Here is a 24,333-nt window from a genome sequence, read left to right as displayed (position 1 = left end):
GTATACACACATGAAACCATCACCACAGTCAAGATAGGCAGCACCTCGTGGTAATTACCATGTGCCTTGTGGTAATCCTTTCCTCCCTCTTCCCATCCCCTGTAACCACTGATCCACAGATCTCCTTTCTGTCTTTATAGCTTGGTTTGTATTTTCTAAAATTTTATATAAATGGAATCACACAAAATGTACTCTTTTTCGTCTTGCTTCTTTCTTTCTTTTTTTTTTTTTCTTTTCTCTTCTTTCTCTTTTTCTTTCTTTTTTTTTATGGCCAGGGATCTGAACCCTCAACCCTGGTGGTATCAGCACCACGCTCTAACAGAGTGAGCTAATTGGCCAACCCTGTCTTGCTTCTTTCATTCAGCATAATTACTTTGATATTCACTCGCACTGTTGTGTGTATCAGTAGTTCATTTCTTTTTATTACTAAGTAATATTCCATTGTATGGTATAATAAAATTTATCTGTTGATAGGCAGTTAGATTGTTTTTGGCTAATACAAATAAGGTGCTATGAATATCCATGTACAAGTCTCTTTATGTACATATGCTTTGAATTCCCCTAGGAAAATGCCTAAGGATGGAATTTCTGGATATATGGCAGATGTCTGTTTAACTATTTTATTTTGAAAAATGTCAAAGTATTTTTCAAAGGTGGCTGTACCGTTTTACAATTCTACCAGCAATGTGTGAGAGTTCCAGTTCTTCCACATCCTCACCAACACATAGTATGGTCAAGTCCTTTTATTTTTAGCCATTCTAACAGGTATGTAATGTATCCCATTATTGTTTTAATATTTGTTCCCCCAGTGACTAATGATGTTGAGCATCTTTTTATGTGCTTTTTTGCCATTCCTATATCTTCCTTGGTAAACTGTCTGTTTAAATCTTTTGCCCATTTTAAAAGTCAGTTTATTTGTTTTCTTATTGTTGAGTTTTTAGAGTTTTTTGTATACTGTGGATTCAAAGCCTTTATCAAATATTTGATTTGCAATATTTTCTCCCAGACTGTGTTTTTTCTTTTTAGTCTCTTAATAGTGTCTTTTGACGAGCAGAATTTTTTAATTTTGATGAAGTGAAAATTATGGATTATGTTTTTGGTTTCATATCTAAGACATATGGCCTGATCCAACACCACAAAGATTTTTCTATGTTTTCTTTTGGAATTTTTATAGTTTTATGTTTTACATTGAGATCTATATCCATTTAAGTTAAATTTTGTAGTTAGTGCAAGATATGGTTTGAAATTTGTTATTTTTAATATGGAGATCAGATTGTTCCTGCACTGTTTATTTAAAAGACTATTTTTTTCCACTGAACTGCCTTTATACCTTTGTCGAAAGTCAATTGTCTATATACATGTGAGTCTATTTCTGTACTCTCTATTCTGTTCCATTGATATATTTGTCTGTATTAATGCCAATACCACACTGTCTTTGTTGCTATAGCATCAATTATAATAAGTCTTGAAATCAGGTAGTGTTAGTTCTCTAAATTTGTCATTTTTTGTCATATTGTCTTTTTTTTTTTTTTTTTTTTTTTTTTTCCTTTTTTGTGACCGGTAAGGGGATTGCAACCCTCGGCTTGGTGTCACCCGCACTGCGCTCAGCCAGTGAGCGCACCGGCCATCTCTATATAGGATCCGAACCCGCTGCGGGAGCACTGCTGCGCTCCCAGCGCCGCACTCTCCCCCGGGCGCCCCAGGGGCCGCCCCGCCCCACTTTCTTTTTTTGAACTCTTCTTTTTTTTTTTTTTTTTTTCCTTTTTTGTGACCGGTAAGGGGATTGCAACCCTCGGCTTGGTGTCACCCGCACTGCGCTCAGCCAGTGAGCGCACCGGCCATCTCTATATAGGATCCGAACCCGCTGCGGGAGCACTGCTGCGCTCCCAGCGCCGCACTCTCCCGAGTGCGCCACAGGGCCAGCCCTGTCATATTGTCTTTTGATGAACTCTTCTTGTTTTGTTTTTAGCAAGTTTTCTCCAAGAAACCTTGAATCTGCTCAGGCAGACACTCTTACAACTTAGAGCTTTAAACACTAACTGTGGATTTTAATTCCTTCATTCCTTTGGGCTTAGAAGTCATTTTTATTCAAAGATCTTTTTTTAAGTGCGTGAACCCAGAAGGGAGTGGGATTGTGGCAGTATTAAGCCAAATAGTCATCAGCTATAATGGTAACTGACAGCCAGCTGAGAATCTGACCTTTCTGGAAAGAGACTCAACAGAATGACCTCTTGGGGGTGGTGAAACCCAGGTGGAAAGTGGGAGGGAAGAGAGCCTCCTATTTATAGTAATACCTACAAGCTACCAGGCATTGTGCTGGCTGTTTTACATACAGCAACTTATTTTATTTAAGATGCTTATAATTTCATTTATAGGGATATACTCTACACAGAGGTCAGATGTTTTAGGCAGGGCCAACTTGTGGGTGGGAATCTGTGCAGGTGCAGAGATCCCAGGCTTATAAAGCTCCCGTGCTTGGTTTAATGCCCTGCTGTCACCTTATTGAAACTCTTGATAGTTGTTTGCTTTTTTTTTTTTAATAAGAGGTCCTGAATGTTCATTTTAAACTGGGCATTATGTAGCCAGTCCTGACTTTAGGCTTTGCAGGCCATACAGTTTCTGTCATAACTACTCAACTCTGCCAATGTTACACAAAAGCAGCCATAACCAATATGTAAACAATGAGCCTGGCTGCACTTCACTAAAACTTTATTTATGGACACCAAAATTTGAATTTCATGTAATTTTTACATGTCCTGAGATATTACTCTCCTCTTGTTTTTGTTTTTCCCAACTATCTAAAAATGTAAAAACCATTCTTAACTTTCAAGCCATCCAAAAACAGTCACTGGGTTCTATTTGGCTCACAGGTGATAGTTTTCTGGCTCCTCCCCTAGGGAAACTCCTGCACATGTGCAGCAGGTGACATATACAAGAAGTTCACAGCAAAATTGTTCATAAATTCTCCAAAGGAGAAACAACCAGACATTCCCTCAACAGTAGAATGGATAAATACATTATAGTTTATTTACACACAACATATGGTTGAAAGAAAGAAGCAAGTCATAAAAGAATACATGCAGTATGATTTTATTTATATAAAGTTCAAAAACAGGCATACAGAAGTGCTGAAATCAAAATAAAAAATAAAGGCAAGGAAGTGATTGTAAGAAAAATCATGATAACGGTTACCTCCCAGGAGAGGGAGGTGATGGGGATGGGGCTTCTGGGGCCCAGCAATGTTGTATTTCTTGACCTAGGTCATGATTACATTGGTGTTTCCGCATATTTATTCTTTGAATTATACATTTTATGTCCATATTTAGAAATGCACATCTCATCACTTTAAAATTTCAGTTCCCAATTTCTAAAACTGAGTTGGCAATTGGAGCCGCATTGGAGTTCCATGCCCCGGCCACATGCTTTCCACTTCCTAAAGCTCCTCTGATGTCATTTTGAAGACCTTTGGCATCCATCTGGCCCTGGGCTTCACATTTCCCAAGAAGAGTCTTGGCTTTTATACATTCAACTGTTTTTCTTTTCAGTTTACTTTTGTCTCAGACTCTGACGCTCTCTGCCAAATTCCTTCAAGGTCAAATCCACATTATTATGGGTTCCATTGTCTTGAAGCCTTTCTTGTTTGCAAATTCTATTTTTCCTCATTTCAAAAATATAATTATAAATAATTCAATCACATTGAACTGGGCAGTGAATGTGTGTACTGGCCACTTTCCCTTTATCTGCTCCTTAGTGTTTATTCTCTTCTTAATTTTTCTACCTTCTGGCTCTCTATGTGTGGTTGTAGTCACCATTACCCCAGACAGGGCTAAAATGAAAGAAAAGAAAATATGTATTCATGGTAAGAAAGGACATGAGTTTAGGAATAAAACAATTGGAGTTTGAACCTCTCCTCCACCTATCAGCTGTGTATTCATAACCAGTGACCTGACCTCTCTGAGCTTTCTTTTCTTTCATTAATAAAAATGAAGGCTAATAATGATTACTGGAGAGAGTCATGGTGGGAATTAAATATGTAAAGGTTAAACAGGAAAACTTGTGAAATGTACCTAGCTTGATGCCTTGTGCTACTGTGTGACCTGTGGTAGGCACATAATAAATTTGTGTTTTCTCTTTCTTTCTCTCTATCTCTTTCTACTTTCTTCTTTCATCTATTCATCCATCCATCTGTCTATATCCCTCCCTCCTTCCCTTCCTTCCTATCTTCCTTTCTGAGCATTTGCACAATTTCTCTGTCTTCACTTACCAGCCATGTCAATCTAGCAAGTGACTAAAGAGAGAAAAGGATGATAGGTAGTTTGGGGACAGGAACAATCAAAGGTGGAAAGATTCTGCTCTTAAGCCTGGGGAAAGAGGACATACCACACTCTCCAGTTTATTTAGCCATCGCTCTTTATATTTCTCATTTCCCCTTGAACTCACAGGTCTGTTCACACCTACAAAATTAATATCCATAGCAAGGCTCCTGTCAGAATCTGTAAAGAGCCTAGGAGAACTGCATCGTGGATTTTAGGGATAAAAATCACTTCCCTGTAAACCACTTAGACCCCTGTCTGGCGTATTATAAGATCCATAGCAAGGCTCCTGTCAGAATCTGTAAAGAGCCTAGGAGAACTGCATCGTGGATTTTGGGGATAAAAATCACTTCCCTGTAAACCACTTAGACCCCTGTCTGGCGTATTATAACCACTTGGGTATTACTACTGTTATTGTTGTTGCCATGATTATTATTGTGTTTAGGATAACATCCCGGTACATGCAACAGAAATTGTAAGGCTATTAGCTGTCTCATTTGCCAAATGCACACCCAAGTTACAACGGATTGCAATGGTTGTTTCTTTTAGCATTTCCTCCCTCAAACATTTCATTCTGCCTTTTCCAGAACAAACATCATTATAATCACTTCTTGTCCACATCTCTGATATCCCCATAGCTCTTGCTGCTCTCACTGGTAGTAGCAACACCTCTGAGTTTACTACCATCTGCAAATATCATTAGCTATTGTTTATTCCCTCTCCCACACTATTAATGAAGATGTTAATTAAGACCAGAACTAACACTGACCCCAGCAGCAATCCACTAGACATTTATCCAACTGGATAAACTTCTGTTAGTCATTACCCACTGCTCATAGACATTACTACTACTCCATTCTATTCATCTGCTAATTTGTAAAAGACTGGGGGAGAGAATTAGAGGAGCCCAGGATTATTTAAAAATTAACACTCTGATACTTAGGGTTTTTAGAAAGGGATTTGGTTGGACATCAGAAGGGCAGTTGTCAGTAGCATGCATGAGTGAGTGAGCCAGCCTCCTCAAGTATTTGGTAATTGCTTGGCTAAGTGTATGGGTTTCTGAGATTTTAGCACATGGAATAAAACTGGAGTATACTGATACAAATTATAGGATTTTCAGTTCAGCCACTTCTTTTTACAGATGATTAGACTGAGGCCCAAAGAGGTCAAATGACTTGTCCAAGGCCACTTTCCTCGTTAGTGATAGAATCTGAATTGGAACTTGGGGCTCTTTCAGTCCCATGCTCTGTATAAGGATTTAGAAGGAAAGTCAGTCTTATTTCACAGAGGTTCTGTTCTGACATCTACACAGTAGCATCTGCCTACTAAATCCTAAACTCATGGAGCACAGTGTCTACCAACTTCATCCTTTTCTCTCCAGCAAACCGTCTCCCATAATAGGGATTCATTGCATGCTTAGTTAAAAAAAAGAGAGAGAGAGAGCATTATTTACCATGATGCACTATTCTTTTGACCTATAAATTAGTGGTTCTCAGCCCTAACTAAACATTACAATCACCCAGAGGAGCTATTTAAAAATACCAATGCCCATACTACACCCCTAGAGATTCTGACTTAATTGGATTGAGGACAGACCCAGGCACTGGTAATTTTTTAAAGCTCCCTAGGTGTTTTTAATGCGTGTCCAGGGTTGAGAGCCACCTCAGAGGATAAAGCATTTTTCCAAAGATTCCTAAATTGAGAGGTTTCTTGTTCTATAGGAGGGGTCATTACAGAACTGCTCTAGCTTAGCAATTAGAAGCAAATCTTTCTCTTGAACAGGAAACTGATTGCTGTTCCAAACTTTTCCTTGTGCAGAATGTGAATTATATTGCCAGCTCAGAATAATGTGGTTTGGAATCTATTTATCTGGTGGTGATATTTATACCTAGCATTTTTTCCAAACTTAACTTTAGCTCTATAGGCAGTGGTACCAATTTAAGAGTAGTGCCACCTCTCAGGTGGTCTGGAAGTGAGTTATTGGCTACGTAAAAACTGGCCTACTAGAAGCAAAGCCAGGCAAAGAAGAGAGGGCTTACCAGTATTTGGGCAATTTTCTTATGTAGACATTAATATCCACTGTACCTATTTCAGTAACAAATGCCTTCCTGCCACTGGTATGGCAATGAAGCCTTAGTAGATGAAGAATGTAGGTCAAAGACAAAATAAGGAAACATAATCTCAGGCTTCTTTCTGGACAAGAGCCCAAGAAGAATAAAAGACAAGCATTTGGAAGGCTTTAGAAGCTGCTAGTCTTCTGATATGACACTTTGTGATCTTCTCCATTTTAGGGGACCATCCCTAAATGACTAAGTGCCAGTCTGCACTCGCACCTATCAAAACTGGGGAATTCGGAGTGCCCACATTTGGTTGTGCAGGTTGTTCGCTGCCCAGGGGTACCTGGTGCATGAGAGCTGAAATCTGCACTGAGAAGAGGTGCTTCCAGGAAAGATGGACAGCTCTATCTGTAGTTTGCAGAAACGTGCCACATGGAAATTGGAAGGTCTGAAGAGGGAGAAAGATGAGACAGGTTTCCACATCCATGTCATAAGTGAAGAAGCCTTTAATGAAAACAGGGAAGCAGAGAGAAGAGCAAGGAGATGATCAGAAGTATTGGGAAGGGACTGTGAGGGATCGCCCACCTTCTCAGCGTGTGCTGCAATATCACTGCCTCTCAGTGGTTAAAGCTGTGATAAAACAGGAAAATAGCACAGGAAGCCAGTGAAACGTGCAAAGGGAGTATCATAGAACAGACAATAAGACCCATGGAAAAAGGAAGTCTGAGGTGGAAACATTTTTTATGGGTTCATTCTTCCACCAGCTGAAGTTGGGGGCCCAGCCATGGCTCATAGGCTTGTCAGTTGCTGTTACAACCTGGTTCGGCTTCTGTGCAATACAAAGAAATAGAACGAATCTCAGCAACAGTTGGGCCAGGACAAGTGCCTCCACCAGTGAATGCTTCCAGATGCACTGACACGTTGTCCCAAAACACTGCTCAAGAAACATTGCTTAGCTAGAGACTGACTCCTCGGGAGGAAAAAAAATCAGTCATTTTGACAAGGTCAAAATACCAAGAAAACAGCATTCCCAATTGGGAAGTTATGGGTCAGGACCAGGGTTCATTAGAACATATTCTTTTCTGCTTATCCCTTCTTTGGCTTTTTGGCTATGGGGCAATTTTTAATATGTCCCAAGAACAGAGCTCTCTGGGCATGTAAAAACATGTAAATGGTTGGATACTGGATGGGGTCTTTTCCCACATAATTTTTGAAAAGAAAGAACCTAGAAGAGAGAGTGAAATAATGGAGCCAAATAATCCCATCCAGGAACAAATTATCCCAGGTCGTATTTAGGCATAAGATGAGTGGACTGCTCCATGGTCTGTGATGTTCCAATACTGGGACTCAGAGAGCACCAACTTTTCCTTTGGGATCTGAAAACTGGGGCAATTTAGATGATTTCCTTTTTGCTTGCACCTTTGAAAAGGCAAGGGAGGAAACCAGAGAAATGAGAACGAAGAAAGGAAGGAAGGAGAGAAGGAGGGAAGAAAAAAAGGTAAGGAAGATGGGGAGAAAGGCTCATTTATTAAACACAGGCTGCATGCCAAGCATTGCTCTTGGCTTTTTCATATATACGATTCCACTTAATCTTTAGGATTCCACTGTGAGGTAGGTATAAGTGATCTGCCCATAGGTGCCCAGCTAATAAGTGGCTGGTTATATTCATGACACCTGTATCCAATTTCAAAACTCCTCCCTTTTCCTCTTGACAAGTTGTCACCACTAACTAAATATACATACATATGCACATGTGTATATACATATATGTGTTTTATAATAACATCAAATTTTCTTAATACTGTCCCTATCACCAAGCAACCAATGAGGGTAATTTTCTTTCTTCTGCTTTTTATACTCTTCTCAGGCTAAGTGGTTTTTCTCCCTTTAGGGTTGCCTTTTATGTTGTTTTCATCTGTTTTTGTCTGTATACTATTAAAGAAAGGAGAAGAAGAAGACGGGGTGAAGCCAAGAGAAATAATTTGTTCTGGTTCTGTTGCTTACTGAGCAAGGTTTATGCAGGGCAGATGCCACCATTTTGCCAACCCTATACCACGTGACTGTGGGAATTCTCAGATCCACTTCAGATAAATAGTTTAGTCCTGTTTTTCCCACAACCTTCTGACAGTTGAAATTCCCCTCTTCACTGGAAGACAACCATCCTTGGAGAAGCTTCTTTTCAAGTAGCCATTCTATACTTCTCTTGAAGAGGAATTAAAAACCTCTCCCCCATTGCCAGGGACCCCCCTACTTTCTCATTTTTCTCTGAGAGGAAGTGGAGAGGGGCTGGGGGTGGGAATGTTGTGACTGAGGCTGCAGCCTCCCTCCCATTGGACAGGGAGCCTCACCTCTGCTGCCCACTGGAGGGGAGACATGGCCAGCTTTTCCCTGGAGCAGACACAGATGCTTCAGGAGGAGATGCTAGCACAAAAGGGCTTATTTAAAAAAAAAAAAAAAAAAAAAAAAAAAAACTGTGAAAGGGATGAGGGTGTTGGCAGGGAGGATGGTTCCATGCTGCAGGCTCTGCTGACTGCAGTCTCCATTTATTGATTCTTTCCTTTCTCCACTTCCCACTTTCCAAAGGTTTATATTTACTTTATAAAGAAAGGCCATCCCTAGGCCAAGATGTTTAAGGTATTTTATTAAAGTTTGGTGAAGAAGAGAGAACAGGAAGAAAAAGGCTGAATTGGGGGGGCAGGAGGAGGGGGCTGGCTGCTGGGGAGAGAGGAAGAGAGAGGGAGTGAGAGAAAGAAGGCAGGCATGCATGAGAGTCCCAAGCAGTGCCAAGAAGCAGAGAAAGGGCTGCTTGGGGACAAGCCGGGGGAAAATGTGCCAGAAACCTTATAGAAAAGGAGCAAAGAACTGAACATGAGGAATGGTTAAAAATTGAAGTGCAGATGGACTTCGGGATCCTCCTGGCAAAGAGTGCTGCAAACAAAACACAAAATAGGCCACCGTGACAACTCAGAGAAACAGAAGCTCTGAAGAGGCAGAAGACACCACAGAAGTGGCCTAGCAAATAAATAAATAAATACCACAGTATGCTAATATGCTGAGGGCCTTTAAATGGGGGTGGGGCAGAAGGGGGGGAGAGAGAGAGAAAAGGAAGGTGCCTGAGACAGAGAGCGACATCAAGTGAAAGCAAAAACAGAAGAGACACATACACACACATAACCAAACCCCAAAAGAGGCACACAGAGAGAAAGACAGAAAGGGCTGAGAGAGGGGGGTGATGGGGGTGGGAGTGGTGTGAGAGAGAGTCTCCAGCCAAATGCGGGAGACTTGGCAGGTCGACAGGAGCAGCCGGGCCAGGCAGTAACTGCACTTGCTGTGTCTAGTCTATTGTTGTCTGGGGGGAGGGGAGGGAGGGGGAGTTGTTTGTTTGTTTTGTTGTTTGGCCTCTTTGTCTCTTTTGTTCCAAGCAGTTAGTTTGCTTCTTTCCCAGACGCTGGCTGATGGAAGAGCTTTATGGATTTTTCTTAAAGGGACAGGATTAGCTAGTTCACCAGTATTATGGATTTCTCAGTCCTAACCAGTTCCTACCTAAATGACTTTGGTTTGTTTTTGTTTTTGTTTTTGTTTTCAAGGATACTATTAAGAATGGAGAGTCAGTGTTTATGATGTTTTTGTGCCTGATTAACAAGAATAAACTGGTCTATTTCACCCTCCTACTAAATCTCTTCCTTCAGGGTTGCCAAGGGTTCCCAGGGGGAAGAAAGGAAACACAAAAAGAAGAAAACCCTACAAACAAAAGCAAATGAAGAACATACATTCATTAAGAACTGCAAACATACATTTCTACTTTAAAAAAAAAAAAAACCTAGGCATCAGGATTAGAAATACAAAGTTGAGGTTTTAAATAACCAGCAAAAGAGGAGCTTTGAAGGCCAAGGGGTGGTTGGGTCCTTCCTCGCACACACCCACAGTCTAGGCACTGTACTCCCACCTTGCAGGCTGCTTTCCTCCTCCGGGGACCTTGCCAGACTCCATCCTACAGGACAAACAGCCCAGCACAAGGGCTTCTGGGAGGCTGTCGGGTCACTCTCCTGGGCTTGGCCTCCCTGGGGGAACTGGCCATTAACACACTCAGGCCACTGAGGTGACCATGTTGAAGGGCACACAGTCACTAACCTGAAGGGAGAGCTGCTTTTTATTTATTTGAGGAGCGGTAGGAGAAAAGGGCATCCCGCAAGCCTTTGACTTTTCTGTTTCCACAGAGACTCCCTGCTACCTATCGTCGCAGTAATTTAAGTAGGTTTTGGTCTACAAAAGGTAACTTCTGAAGGAAATGAAGTTTTAAAATACCGCCGAGTACATCTACTCTCGATTTTCAGTTCTACTCTAGCCCTCCTCCGAAAAGCACAGTCAGTTCTTTTTCTTAATTTATTTCTACCCTCCACTCCGTCTTTAAAATTTTCCCAGTGCAATCTAGGGTGCCAGAGATTAAAAATAAATAAATACAATCAAAGGGCCTGAGGCTATAGGAAGGGTACAGAGGGGTGGAGATGGGAAAGGGAATTGGGGCTCCTTTGTGAACGGGGTCCTTTACATTCGAGGCAAACACAAATCAGAGCGACGCTTCTGCCCTCCGAAGTGCGGCGGCCGCAGTTGGAAGGTGCGGGAGGCGGCCGGCCTGCGGGGTTGGGGCTTCTCCACCTCATTCCCTAAGAGTTTGAAACCGAAAAAAGACAATTCTGTCAACCGCTCAGACTCGGGGATGGGGGGATGGCGAGGCGGACAGCTAAGAAGGGAGGCTGCTTACACACACAAATTGATCCGCCCCCTCACCTTAATTTTTCCTCTCCCACACCCCTCCCCCAACAAACGTCCTTTTCAAAGCCGACAAAGGGGTCGCGAAGATTTAGCTGCACGATTTTGCTCCTGCGGGAGTACCATTTGGAGGGTCGCGGGAACCTGCTGCCTTCCCTGTTCACCCTCCACGGGGGCTTCCCTGCCACGGTCGTGGTGGCAACGTGGGCCGGATCGTGCGGGGACCAGCCTGGAGGCGGGAGGCCTCGCCGACCTTGGTTCCCAGCGGGCACCGTCCCGGCCGGAGAGGGGCCTGTGTGAGGCGCGCGGGGCACGTGTTTGCGCCAGCAGTGGAAAGGGACTGTGCTGTGGGGGCTGGAATAAGGTCTCACGGTGCTCGTGGGGGGTGCGGAGGGGGGTTGTAGCCATCTTTGCCTTGGGTAGACATTCCCAAAGACATTTTCACGTCCGTGGTCACACGAAGTAACCGACGACCCCCTCATCTTGAGCTAAAGGCAAAATTGATTCTGATTCCGAGGACGGAGGCTCAGCCCGCCTGAACCAGCTTGCCCCTAAGGACGTCGCTCGGAGCAGGCGTCGTCTGCGACCGACGATGGGAACCCGCCGGCCACGTGGAAGATTGAAGGTTAAGTGCAGGCCACGACCCTGGCCGGGTCCGGTCCGGTTTCAAGCCCAACCCGATGAGGTTCGGAAAAGGCCGGCCGGAGTCCCCAGGCCCAGGAGTCCGCGCCACGCCGTGCACGGCGGATTTCGTTTCTATTCCCCGCACGCGTCTCAGCCGCGCACAAGGAGATCCAGTTTCGCTGGAACGTTCCCGTGGGCTTGTTGGTTTGAAAATTGAGGCCCCGGGGTAGTACGTTTGGCCACAAAATCTCAAACCTCGCTAATCCTAGACAAAATAAAAACATAATAGGCCACAAATGAACCAACTTGGGGCGCTTTCCGTGGTGGTCGCCTGGCTGGGCACATGGAGCTGCGGAAATTTGAGGGAGTGAATTTTTCAATCTCTAGCCCTCGTGTGTGGAAAGAACTCAGGAAGGTGTTAGAACAGGGTGTGCTCTCTCTCCGGTACTACCTGCTCCTGTCTCCCAAACATCCCCCCAAGCCCGCAGCTGCGGGTGACAGGGTGGGGGCAAGAGGCACGGGAGGCTTCCCTGGAGGCCGAGCTCCCGCACGAGTTAGCCTAACCCCAGGATGTAGGATCGCCCAGAAACACGAGACCAGGCCAAAGAAATCGCGGCCCGGGAGCCCCTGACCCCCACTCGGGAGACAACCCGCCCGGCGCAAAGGGTGCGACTCCCGAGCCCCACGCCGGGGAACTGGAAGGCAGGCAGATGCTCGAGGCTCGGGCAGGGTGGAACCTTTTTTTAAAAAAATCTTTAAAAAGAAAAAATAAATTTGAACAAAACTAAACTACAAGCCCACAGTCCCCGCCGAAAGCGAGGTGGGGGAGGAGGGGGCGGGAACGACAGAGGCGCTGAGAGTGGGGGATGCGAAACGAACTCTGTCCCCTGCACAGTCGGTGCCTTCGGGGCTCCACCGCCGCGTGCTCCCACCGCAAGGTTTGAACTCACAGGGGAGGGCAAGAGTGGGAGGGAGAGGAGGAGAGGTGGAGGGAGAGGAGAGGTGGAGGGAGAGGAGAGGTGGAGGGAGAGGAGAGGGGGCTCTTTTTCTTTTCCTGCCAGCGCCAGCTGGAGAGAGCTTGAGGTGGCCAAGCGCGAGCAAACTTTTCTTTGGAAAGTTTAGGTAGCGCGGTTAGTGGCGGAGGCGCAGGGCAAGAAAGCGTGCGGGGATGGGCGTAGGGGGCGCGAGCTGGGCGCGACTGGGAGAGGGGAGCGGGTGGCCAGGTCCCGAGACGGTGAAAGATCCAAGTCTCCCGGGTCTCCGCCCACGGCCCCAGAGGCTTCGGGGGGCTGATGACTGTGGGGAGTCTGAAAGGCGTTTCTTTAGGAGACAGACAAGGCAGGGCCGGGAGTTCGGCGGTTTATGTTGGTGCCGAAAGCACTACCAGGCGACGGCTCAGAGCGGTAGCGGGAAAGGCTCGTCTGCCAAGGCGGGATTAGATTCGCCCGCCGAGGGGCCCGGTCCCCCACCTTCCCCCGCCCAGCGAGGGCCGCGCGCGCCAGGGATCTTTGGGGCGATGCGCGCGGTTTCGCGTCGCGCGCTGGGTCTCAGCGCACCACGTGCGCTCACGGCCCCAGGCGGGGACATTCGGGCAAGTGCCACCGCAGGGGAAAAGGCCAAGCAGCCAGGACTCGGTTTCGGCGATGCCTCCATCCCTCACATCCTTATGGTCCAACCCGACTTCTCCCCGCGCCCAGGAAAGGAAACGTGGTGCGCCGGCTGGAGCGCGAGGCCACCGCGGCCCGTTTCACACACGGCCTGGCATTCGGCTTTTCCTCACTGTGCACCAGGGGAAGGCATAATTCAATTAGATCGTCCAAGTGCAGCCCACCCTTTTTCCTCTTTTGCTTTGGAGCCTGGAACATTTAAAAGTGGAATCTTTCAATTCCCAAATATATACCTGTCGGTCTAAAGCGGAGCGGGGCTCTGTAGTTACTATGGCGGGGGGAGGGGGGACCCAAATCGGTTGTGTGTTTACAGCCTGAAGCGGCTTGTTTAGGCTCGCTGAGCGCCGTTCCAAACGGCGCAGCTTGCGCTATTTCGAAAGAAATTGGACAGTGGAAAGAAAACAAGGTTATTTAAAGTGATTTCCAGAACGCCACTTTCGTTCCACAACTCCTTAGGTGTCTGCGTCTCGGCTCCAGGTTAGCGCGGCCCAGACTGTCCAGCCTTTGATATGAAAGCCAGGCGAGCTCCGGAGTGAAACTACCTGTTGGGGGATTCCGCAGTTTAGACATTCAGCCCTCCTTTCCCCTGCGCAGTCCTGGCGGCGTTGGGACGGCTCTGCGGGTGGCACGATAAGGGAGAGGGCAGAAGAGCCGCGAGGCGCGGACAAAGTCAGCTGCCCGTGGCAGTGCCCGGCGAGCTGTGCCCGCGCCTCTGCTCGCTCTTCGGGAAGTGGGAACAGCCCCCCGTACGCTGTGCCGTGTCCCCGGCCGCAGGGATGGGCCAGAACTCGGCACGATTCTCTTAAGTTCGGAAACCACGAAGCGGTGCAGTTGGTGCCTGCGCCTCAGTGCGTGTCTAACTTTAAAAACAAAAAGGCTCCCGGCGGCATCTTGGGCTCCCGCCCCCTCCTTGCACTCCAGCACCCAGCACTTTTCCCTGCACCGAAATTCACTTTACTACTTTTTGAAATTCGGAAAACTCTGTCGACTCTTGGACGCGCTGCAACCCAGGGGCTGCCTGAAGCTCTGGCACTAGTTGCTTGAGAGAAATTACTCAGCTCTTGCGAGCAGATTTCCGAATTTGTGAACAACCCAACTAAATGAAGGAGCGGAGCTACCAGGGACAGTCTGAACAGTCTTTGTGGCCTGTTGGGAGGGAGAGTTTTGGGAAGCTGAGGGTCAGGTGGCTTGGTCTCCCACACGAACCTGTGAGAAGCGCAGTTCGGGCTGGGCCCGGGGGTTAGAAGTCTCATTTGAGAAGCGCACATCCCGGGTCTGGCGCGCATTTAGCAACGTTCTTTCGGGCAAACTCTCCAGCAGAGCCCGCCCGACATTAAATTGGGTTGGGTGGAGGAGCAGGCTACGCTAAACCGGGAAATTTTCCCCGGACGCCGAAGGCATTCGAGACTGCGTCTCCGATGCGGGTTTCTGCTTTTTTGGTAGCGAACCACACTCCGTTTTGGGAGCAGCTAAATTTCGGAAAGGCTCTATGGGGGGCCCGTTTGGGGTCCGAGGGGACCGAAAGACTTTCTCTGTGGCTGGGGAACAGTGGCACTTTCTTTCTCAGGGCACGCGCTCACATCCTCCACAGTCTCAAAGCACTCGGCTGAAAACGAAATGGGGACAAATATTAGATAACTACGGGGAAGGAGGGGATTAAGCCTCAGCTTGTTGAGTATGCTCGTTTTGACAGCGAGGATTGCGAGGCTACGCGGAAGAACGAGAATTTATTACTGAGAATTTACGTCTTGCACAGGGCTGAGTGTTGAGACTTTGAGCAAAAAGACGGCTTAGAACGCTTCCGCACCGAAGTCCCTTTTTATCATCCTGGCAATATTAGCCTGTTCGGCCGTGAAGTTCCATCCCTATTCCCAGTCCTTAGTGGCATTTCCCTTCCCTGTGTGCCCTCTTCCCGCGCCCACTCATCTGGGCCACTCTCCCCCCCCGGACAAACTCGTGCAAACTTGCCCATGTCCAGGCGCGCACGCACGGGTGGGCTGTCCCCGGGCGGGTAGCTCGGCGGCCTCGGGGACCTTCCCGGGCCTGGGAAACCCGGTGTATTTTCCAGCGTTCAGCCTCGGCGCTTCTGTTTTATTTCAGTTCAATCCCAGGGGCACGGACCCAAGGATAATAAACAATGCTGCTTATTAGAGATACAAACGGGCGCAGAAAAGAACCACGCGGTAAAGCAAGCACAGAGGCATTGAACCAAGTGGCCAGACATTCAAAACTGCCTTTGAAAGTGACATGGAAAGTACAAGGGAGGGCATTTCTCTGAATATACAGAATTTCACGGAATACAGGTTTTGTCAAGATGTGATGGTTGGAGCTATTTTTTATTTACTTGATTTTGCCTCAGGAGATCAGGCGCAGTTGCTACCTGTCCGTGCCCCGCTGCGAACCGTCCCCTCCCCACCTCTGTAGATCCTAAGGTCTCATAAAATAAAGGAGGGGTCTTCCAGTTGTCGGCCAACTCTGATACCGTTATCCCAGAGCCGTCAAGAATCGAAAACACTATGTCCTCTTCAGGGAGTGACAACACAGGCTTTAGGGGGAGATAGAATTGTAACAGGCTCAGCCAGATAATTCAGTGATATGCAAAAACTCTCCCCTCTCCGTTTTAAAATGTGAACGCAGATACCTTTGGGGTGCTGAAGAAGAGAATGGGGACTAGGGTTTTCTCCCAGGGTGCTGGTGTAACCGATTTCTGCGTTACCCGATGGCCTTGGGAAAGGGCCTCCCATCTGCTCTGAACGCCCCCCTTACAACGTCAGAAAATCTTCCTGCCTGCAAATATTGGCAAGAAGCTGCTATGACAGGCGGTGCTGCTTTAAATAGGAAGGAGACTGCCGGGTGAAGAGAAAGTCACAACCTTCCTACCCACCAGACTACCTGCCTCCAGTCCCCAAAAGGCCGAGCGCTGGCAAAGAGGAGACTCCAAGGAAAGTGTACTCTTCAGAGCTGGATGGGAAATGAATCAGCTGCGTGTTCCAGAAACAAATCTCTATTTGATTTTCAGGAGCTAGGGTGCACCAAAGCAAGTCTCCCAAACCAGCTGCTAAGGGGAGAGGGGTTAGTGTCTGAGCACCTGAATCTCCTATGGCCCAGTCTTCCCACTTTTTGTTGTTGTTAAAATAAAAAGATAAAATTAACGTTGAAAGGAACTTCAGAGGTGCTTAAGCCTAATTCGTACTGGCAGTGGGTTCCTTTTGACTTTGTCCAAAACTCATTTATCAAAATGACCACTCTATTCTTGAATCTGCTAAGAGGTGAGGATGAGGAGGGGACTGATCTCACCATTGCCAGCCCTGTGCCCATACAGAACTCTCATCCTAGGGAAGCAGGCTGGGGCTAACTCTGGCTGGGTCAGGGATGACCGTACCTTGAATTACATCCCTTTTACTTACCAAGGGCATCTGTCTCATCAGGAAATGATCATGGTGCCAACTGCACTCAAGGAACAGCCCAAATCTTTTCCCACTTCCCACCCTAAGCTGATGAACTTACACAGTGTACACACATTGTTTCCTAATTTAATTTATTTACTTGCTTTAAAACTTGTACAGCTGTCTCTAGCCCTTTCTGCCTAACCTAGATGGCAACTTCTTCGAGGAAGGGTTTCTGTTGGATGAACTCAAGCTCGAGAGGCCTCCTCTTGCAAGGACTGTGACTGAATATTAGAAAGTGCCTTGGGCATTTCTGGTGGTGAGCGTGTTGTCATGTCCTTCCCACAGTTTTCCCAATCAATTAGCTTTTGCCTCATATTTTACAGTTGAAGAAATTGAGGTGCAGAGAAGGCACTTGACTTACTCAAGTCATGCAGGGAGCTGAGAGCAGGGTCTGCAGCAGTCCTGGGTCTCTTGATTTGAAGTCCACTTGTTCACAGTTTTGAGGGAAGTATGATTGCTAACAATAAACGACTGTTTAGTGAGCATCAACTGTGTGCCAGACTACGTGCCATGCCAGACATGTTACATAAGTCATCATCACAGCAATTCTAAAGAGTATCATTAGCCCCAACAAAACTAAAAAATAAAATTATATAAGGAATACATGCATAAATCAAAATACTTCAAATAATACAAAAGAGCGTAAAATGAAAGTAAAAGTTTCCCATTCCTTTGTGTCCCTCAGAATAACATTTATATTTCTCATTCCTTTGGTGGCTCTCTCTGTAATGATAGATGCTATCATTATATTATGAGTGAGGAGATAGAGGCTTACAATTAAGATACCAAGCCAGGGCTACCTGTCTGCAGGCTCAGCACTTCCTGTTACTCTACATTACCTGAGGTGAATGGGGAGAAAAAACAAGCAAGTGAAGCCACAAATAAAAAGCAGAGTCAGATCACAGCCAGCGACATCACCACTTCTTTTCCTCTCCTCCTGCCCCTTCCAGGCTCGCACTAATGCTCCATGTTTTCAGGAGCTGAGAGCTTGGGCTCCCTCAGTGCATGCAATCTGGTGATCATTTGCGGTGGCTGCAGTCTTTCCAGGTCTTGATGCAACTGGACAAGCAGCCCTCCCCCATGTCTTGTCACCCAGCACCCCAATGCTGCCTCCACCCTGTACTAGGGCTGGGCCTTGGGCATCCTCTTAAACTTTAGATTTCCCTACCTGTCTCTCAGGGCTGTTGGGAGTCTCAAATGAGAGACAGGGAAAGATCTGTGTAAATTTGAAATCTCTCTATGTAAACATAGCAGCTGCTTTTCAAAGTCCTGTGTAGGACCCTGTGGGCCTTCACTTCGGAACAGTGAAGTTTCAGGGTTCTTTGCAAGAGCATGTTTTTGGCATTTGAGGGTTTGCATTGCGTGTATTTTTGTGTCTATAGGGGCAGGGTTAGCAGCGTGTGCTAGAGTGGAAAAGCGAACTCACTTATCTGCAGAAGATGGGAGCACTGAGGCTTTGGAATCGGGAGACCTTGGCAAGTGTGGAATGAATTTCTTTCTGCTGGAGAACACATGGAGCCAAGTTGGTAAGGACACAAGGAGGCAGTTCTCCTGCTTGTAGTGCACAGTGGGTCAGTAAGAGTAGCAGAGGTATGGGTAATACCTACTTCCTTTGTAGGTATCCACCACCTCAGGCTGTTCTTAGACTGTTCAGGGGCAGACAAAAGGGGGGGGATGGGGGCTGGGTGGCATGAGCTTCCCAGAACCAGTTATTTAATTTGTTTGTATTATTTTTGTGAGTGGAAAGGGGAGGGACATAGAGGATGGATGCAACAGTTCTTCCAGGAAGCTTCTCCTGTCCTTGAGTGTTCTTCGTTCAGGAAGAATTGCTGGAAATAGCCTGAATTTAGGAGCTCCAAGTGAGAACAAATGACAGGCCGTGGCTGCGGTCTCCTAGGCTGTGCAGAGGAGCAGTAGCTGGAGCGGGGCTGGTGTCTCTGAAATCCCCTTTCAGCCGCAACTCTGCAACGTGCGAGAATCTGAGCGTCGGGGAGGAAAAAAAACGGCTTTAAAGTGATGAAGGGGAAAGAGAAACTGTGAAAGGAGAGAAAGTCAGATTTTCTTGAAGGCCCAGCCAGCTTCAGAGTCTGCCTTCAGTACCCGTCAGGACAAAGGATGCTGCGCCCCCTGGTGTCAGAGCGGCAGCCGGTGCCAGCGAGCTGCCGCGGAGAAGCCGCGGGCGGGCGTGAGCCCGGGGGACCAGCGGGAGAAGTCGACGGGTCAGATGCCTTTTCTTCTGTTTGCTAAGCGAGTTGAAGTTCAAATAGCCTTCGCTTTCTCCACTCTGGAGTCTAAATAGAGACTCTGGTGTAGAGAGAGTGGCGTTTTTGTCTTCTTTGCATGCAATTTAGAGCGACTGGACAATGCCTGTTTAGAAGTAGTCTGCTGGGGTGAGAAGTACAGTGGTGCAAAGAAAAGACCTGCATTTCAGGTAGAGTGCTGGTCTGGGGCGAGTCATTTAAAATGTTAGAACCTTCCTTTCCTTGTCTTAAAACCAAAGAGGTTAAAGTAAGATATTTTTAAGGTCTTTTCCAAGCTCTAATATTGGGATTTATTAGACAATCATTGCACTGCACGGTCTTTTCTCAGAGCCTTGTAAATTTGTTGTTACTTTTTCTTTCCATTTATATTCAGATATAAATGTTATATGTTTTGGCATCATGAGTTCCCTGATTCTGAGCAAAGATATTAGTGTCTCCTTTCCTTTGAAAAATGCAAAATATACCTTTTGTCAGTACAGAAATCTACCTCCTCCCCAACCCTTTGTGGAGCCTCCTGCAAAAAAGCTGCAGAGTGAGTAGGACTTCAGTCTCTGCTCTGTTTCTTTTAAAAATAAAGTACTAAAGTGTTGTGCTGGAAATTCTGCTACTAAGTGTTACATGTGGTAGGTGTGAATATATGCTTCAATAGTTCCAGGCACAAGACCAAAAACTTCCCCAGAATTAGCAGAGTTTTCAGCTATAATTTGGCTAACGTTTTTCTACGAATAGGTACAAAGACCAATTTGAGAGTATGTTCTCTCTAAGGGGCTACATGGTTGGCTTTCCATTGAAATTTAGGGCTGTCCTTGCACAGTCAGGTGATTTTAAGTACAATCAACCCTGGGGACGAGTTATGTAGTCACTGAGAGTTTTCCACTTCTAAAACCTACAAATCTAGTCTCTGAGGTGAGCAAATGCTCACTTGAACTGTTATCTCTATGTAATGGGTACAGTTTTGTTTGTTTGTTTTTTCTAAGAAACTGATTATTGTCCTGTGAAGGGTCACTTGAATAGCAACGTTAGTTTTGCACATGTGGAGGGAGTGTGCAGCCATTGTCCTGTAGTAGACGGAGTTACTATTCCATATGTGCAAGGGAGGAGCAGGTTCCTCTAAATGAGAGGAGAATCAGGAGGAAGACGAACAGCAGCACAAATGAGATGACCCATCAGGGAGGGGGATACAATGTGTGTGTCAGAGCATGTGTTGGGGCTGAGTGCAGTGACCTGGAGCATTGTGCCCCCCACCCCCCAAGGGGAACAACTGTGTTATGGGCTAAACTGTGTCCCTGAGGAATTTCTGTGTTGGAGCCCTAACCCTGAGTACCTCAGAATGTAATTGTACTTGGAGATAGAACCTTTAAAGGGGTAATTAAGTTATAACAAGGTGGGCCCTAGTACAACTGGCGGAGTCCTTATAAAGAAGAGATTAGGATACAAACACATACAGAGGGAGGACCATGTGGAGACGTAGGGAGAAGGTGGCCATCTATGTGCCAAGGAGACAGTTCTCACCAACCCTGCTGACACCATGATCTCAGCCTTGATCCTCCAGAATTGTGAGAAACTAAATTTCTGTTATTTAAGCCACCCAGTCTGTGGTATTTTCTTATGGCAGCCCCAGCAGACTAATATGAGCTACTACTGGGCACCAACCAATTATGTGCTGCCATTTGGAGATGCAGACCCAGTGTTGCCAGAATTTCTAGTTTAAAAATCTTTTGCTTTTAACACATACAGAGGGAGGACCATGTGGAGACGTAGGGAGAAGGTGGCCATCTATGTGCCAAGGAGACAGTTCTCACCAACCCTGCTGACACCATGATCTCAGCCTTGATCCTCCAGAATTGTGAGAAACTAAATTTCTGTTATTTAAGCCACCCAGTCTGTGGTATTTTCTTATGGCAGCCCTAGCAGACTAATATGAGCTACTACTGGGCACCAACCAATTATGTGCTGCCATTTGGAGATGCAGACCCAGTGTTGCCAGAATTTCTAGTTTAAGAATCTTTTGCTTTTTGATGTTGACAGCAGGCCTTCATGGGTGCGCAACCTGTGCAGTCACACAGGCTCCCGTACTTAGAAGTGCCCCAGGGGCAACACTGAGGGTTGCGATCCGTTGCCGGACACGGAAAAAGACAAAAAAAAGAAAAATCTTTTGCTTTTTGATGTTGACAGCAGTCCTTCATGGGTGCGCAACCTGTGCAGTCACACAGGCTCCTGTACTTAGAAGTGCTCGCAGGCCTTCATGGGTGCGCAACCTGTGCAGTCACACAGGCTCCCGTACTTAGAAGTGCCCCAGGTTTGGTCTAATGTTCTACTGGTGCCATCTTGAAATCCTGAAATTTACAACAAGGGGTTCACATTTGCATGTTACACTGGGTCCCCACAAACTATGTAACTAGTCCTGGCTGACAACTAATACACATTTTAAATAATGTGCATGTTAAGATTATGGGGACTCAAACAAAATATGTCTGAGGCTGGAGGCAGCATCGGACACTGGCATGAACTTTCTGTCACTAATTGGCTAAAGACTTTCCACTCCCTGATAAGCACTGGGAGGGAACTTATGGAGCCCAGAGGTTTTCTGGGGATAGGAGGAAAGGCACAGATATCCCCCGATGTGGTTTCCTGAGATTTCACATGTGCTAGTGTGGCCCTGACCAAGATTTCCTTTTCTCATTGAGAGAACCACTGAGAAGGTCACAATAAGAACATCTTGAGGAAAGGCCCAACACAAGGAATTAAGCATTGGGGGTTGAGGGCTGGGTTCACCCCTTCCTGTGGCTGATGCTGGAAGCTCTCCAGGCTTATCCATCCAGGCCCTGAGTTGGTCTTTTGCAAACCAGAGCTGAGTATGCTACCTAGCATTACTAGAAGACCCTGAAGGCCAGTGCAGCCCCATGTAAAAACAACACAAAGACACAGCAGGAAATAACACTGGAGGGGACTGATTCATCTCCAGTTTGCTGCCTGGAGTTTATAAGCAGGAGTCCTTTTTTTTTTGCACTAAGGCAGTCCTAGGATTCTTAAGGGGTTCTCAGTTAGGGTTAGTTAGTAGGGCTGAGCTGGAGAGTAAAACCTGGATTGTCTGTTTGAGGGTCTGGATGGTCCTGAGCCCCTAATTGTAAATAAATGATATACTTCAACTTCACAGTGCATGCCATATCAGTTGATTCTAATTTGGAGGGGAAAGTTTTGCTTCTGGTGAAAGGAACGTCAGTCATCAGTGGGTAGTCATGGGGATATTACAGGCAGATCCTGTTTTTAAGGATATGCATTGATTTATAGAAGCTCACTGAAAATATTATAGTGGAATGTTTGGTCAGGAGGTCTGCTTTTCTAGTTCTATTTCTGCCCAGTACTGGCTAACTGGAGAGTGTAAATTTTAAAAGAAGTAATTGCTTATGCACGTTATGCAGACTCCCTTAGGGGAATGAGTGAAAGACTGTTTGAGATCCTCTGAATTTCTTGGAAGAAAGTTGCTATATAAATTAATATAGGGCCCTCTTTTTCATTGCAGGTTGGCAGGACACAGGAAAGAACTCCTCCAATTCATGCAAGAGAGAAAATGAAACTCTCCTCCGGCCTCTATCAGGGAAGCTAATTTTTTCCTCCTCTTTCCTGAAAGTTTCCCAAATCCCATGACTCTGATTTCCAGATCAGAGAGTAAGGTTTTTATTTTTATTATCCCTTACACTTTGCAAATGGAGAGTCCCTAAAGGAACATTGTGATGGGCTAATGTTGTGAGCCTGTTGTGAGCAAGGCCTGGACTTACATGCTGCAGAAGGAATTCAATCACACCTGCTCAGTGATCTGTAAGCCCCAAGTCAGCTCCTACTTTCTCCTGATAGATTGCACCCTCCTCCTCCCTGCCAAGAAATAGAAGGGTCAGGGGTGGTGACCCGATATTTAAAAGGTTTGAAATTCTATACGTGGCATTTCTGAGTTAAGTCCTAAATGACAGTCCCTTAATCATGTGGAAAATAAGAAACCTTGCTAAAAATTTTAACTGAATAGCCATTGGTTTAAAAGAAATGGAAACTTATGTCCACACAAAAATTTATCTATGATTGTTCACAACAGCATTTTTATAGCAACCGAAGGGGAATACAATCAAATGTCAGTCAGCTAATGAATGGATAAACATAATGTGGTATATCCATCTAATGGAATACTATTTGACAATAAAAAGAAATGAAATATTGATACATGCTGCAACATGGGTGATCCTTAAAACACTAAGCTAAGTAAAAGCCAGTCACAAAGGAACATTGTATAATTCCATTTACATGAAATTTCTAGAATTGGTAAATCTATAGTGACAGAAAATAAACTAATGGTTGGCTGTGGCTTGGGGAGAAGGTGAGGGAATTGAAAAATGGCAGCCAAGTGATGCTAAGTTTCTTTGTAGGGTAATGAAAATATTCTAAAATTAATTATGGTGGTAGTTGCACAACTCAGTGAATGTATTAAGAACCGTTGAATTTTGCCCTTAAACTGAGCGAATGCGTGGTGTGTGAATTCTCTCTCAATAAAGCTGTTAAAAATATTTTGTAAAATGTTAATTTAGAAAAAAAGATCACTGGTTTATCTCTCTTTTTCTGAACCTGATCACCTTGGGATAAATGTGTTCAGGCTTAAAAGCAGATTTTAGGAGCTAACTAAATGAGAATGTGAAAAATAGTGATTTTTCCTTAGGTGGAGAGAGTCTGATTGGCAGGTGCACGCATACCCACAATACTCATACCTATAACTCTTTTAAACTTTGCTGAAATGTTTTTCCTTAGCCTAAAATCATTAAAACTACATTTAAATAATGTCACTGAGGTGTATTTTTTGTTTTTGTCTTCCTACTAATCTTTCTCCCCCACTTTAGGTATTAGCACCCCAATTTTCTCTTAAGGAACCACCCACCCTATTTTCAGTTCACACGGTTTGGATACAGCTGACTTCACGCCCTAGGCTCTATGACTCAGGCTTCATCAATCCATGTTTTCTATCCAGTGGTATGTTGGAGACAGCTCATACCAGCTCACTCGAACCAACTGGTACATGTTCAGAAAATTTGTGAGCCAGTTGTTAAACACAATCACTAAACTTACAATTAAATAAATTATATTCAAAGTAAAGGTAATAATACTCAAACCTTACCACATCCTAACCATTCGACTACAATTTACTATCATCT

At 45.6% G+C, this 24,333-nt stretch overlaps 1 long non-coding RNA gene across 1 annotated transcript; it reads left to right on the top strand.

Moving 5' to 3' along the window:
• Nucleotides 1-12,647: 12,647 nt before the first annotated feature.
• LOC103603993 lies at nt 12,648-23,967 on the top strand. Its single transcript, XR_551674.1, has 4 exons — nt 12,648-12,702; nt 18,263-18,406; nt 18,835-19,099; nt 22,665-23,967. It is a non-coding gene; the product is annotated as an uncharacterized LOC103603993 (long non-coding RNA).
• Nucleotides 23,968-24,333: the final 366 nt, after the last annotated feature.

Source organism: Galeopterus variegatus, unplaced genomic scaffold, assembly GCF_000696425.1.
Source record: "Galeopterus variegatus unplaced genomic scaffold, G_variegatus-3.0.2 Scaffold4908, whole genome shotgun sequence".
Lineage (NCBI taxonomy): Eukaryota > Metazoa > Chordata > Mammalia > Dermoptera > Cynocephalidae > Galeopterus > Galeopterus variegatus.
The sequence above is the reverse complement of the archived record's forward strand: the minus strand, read 5'-3'. Positions and strand labels throughout refer to the sequence as shown.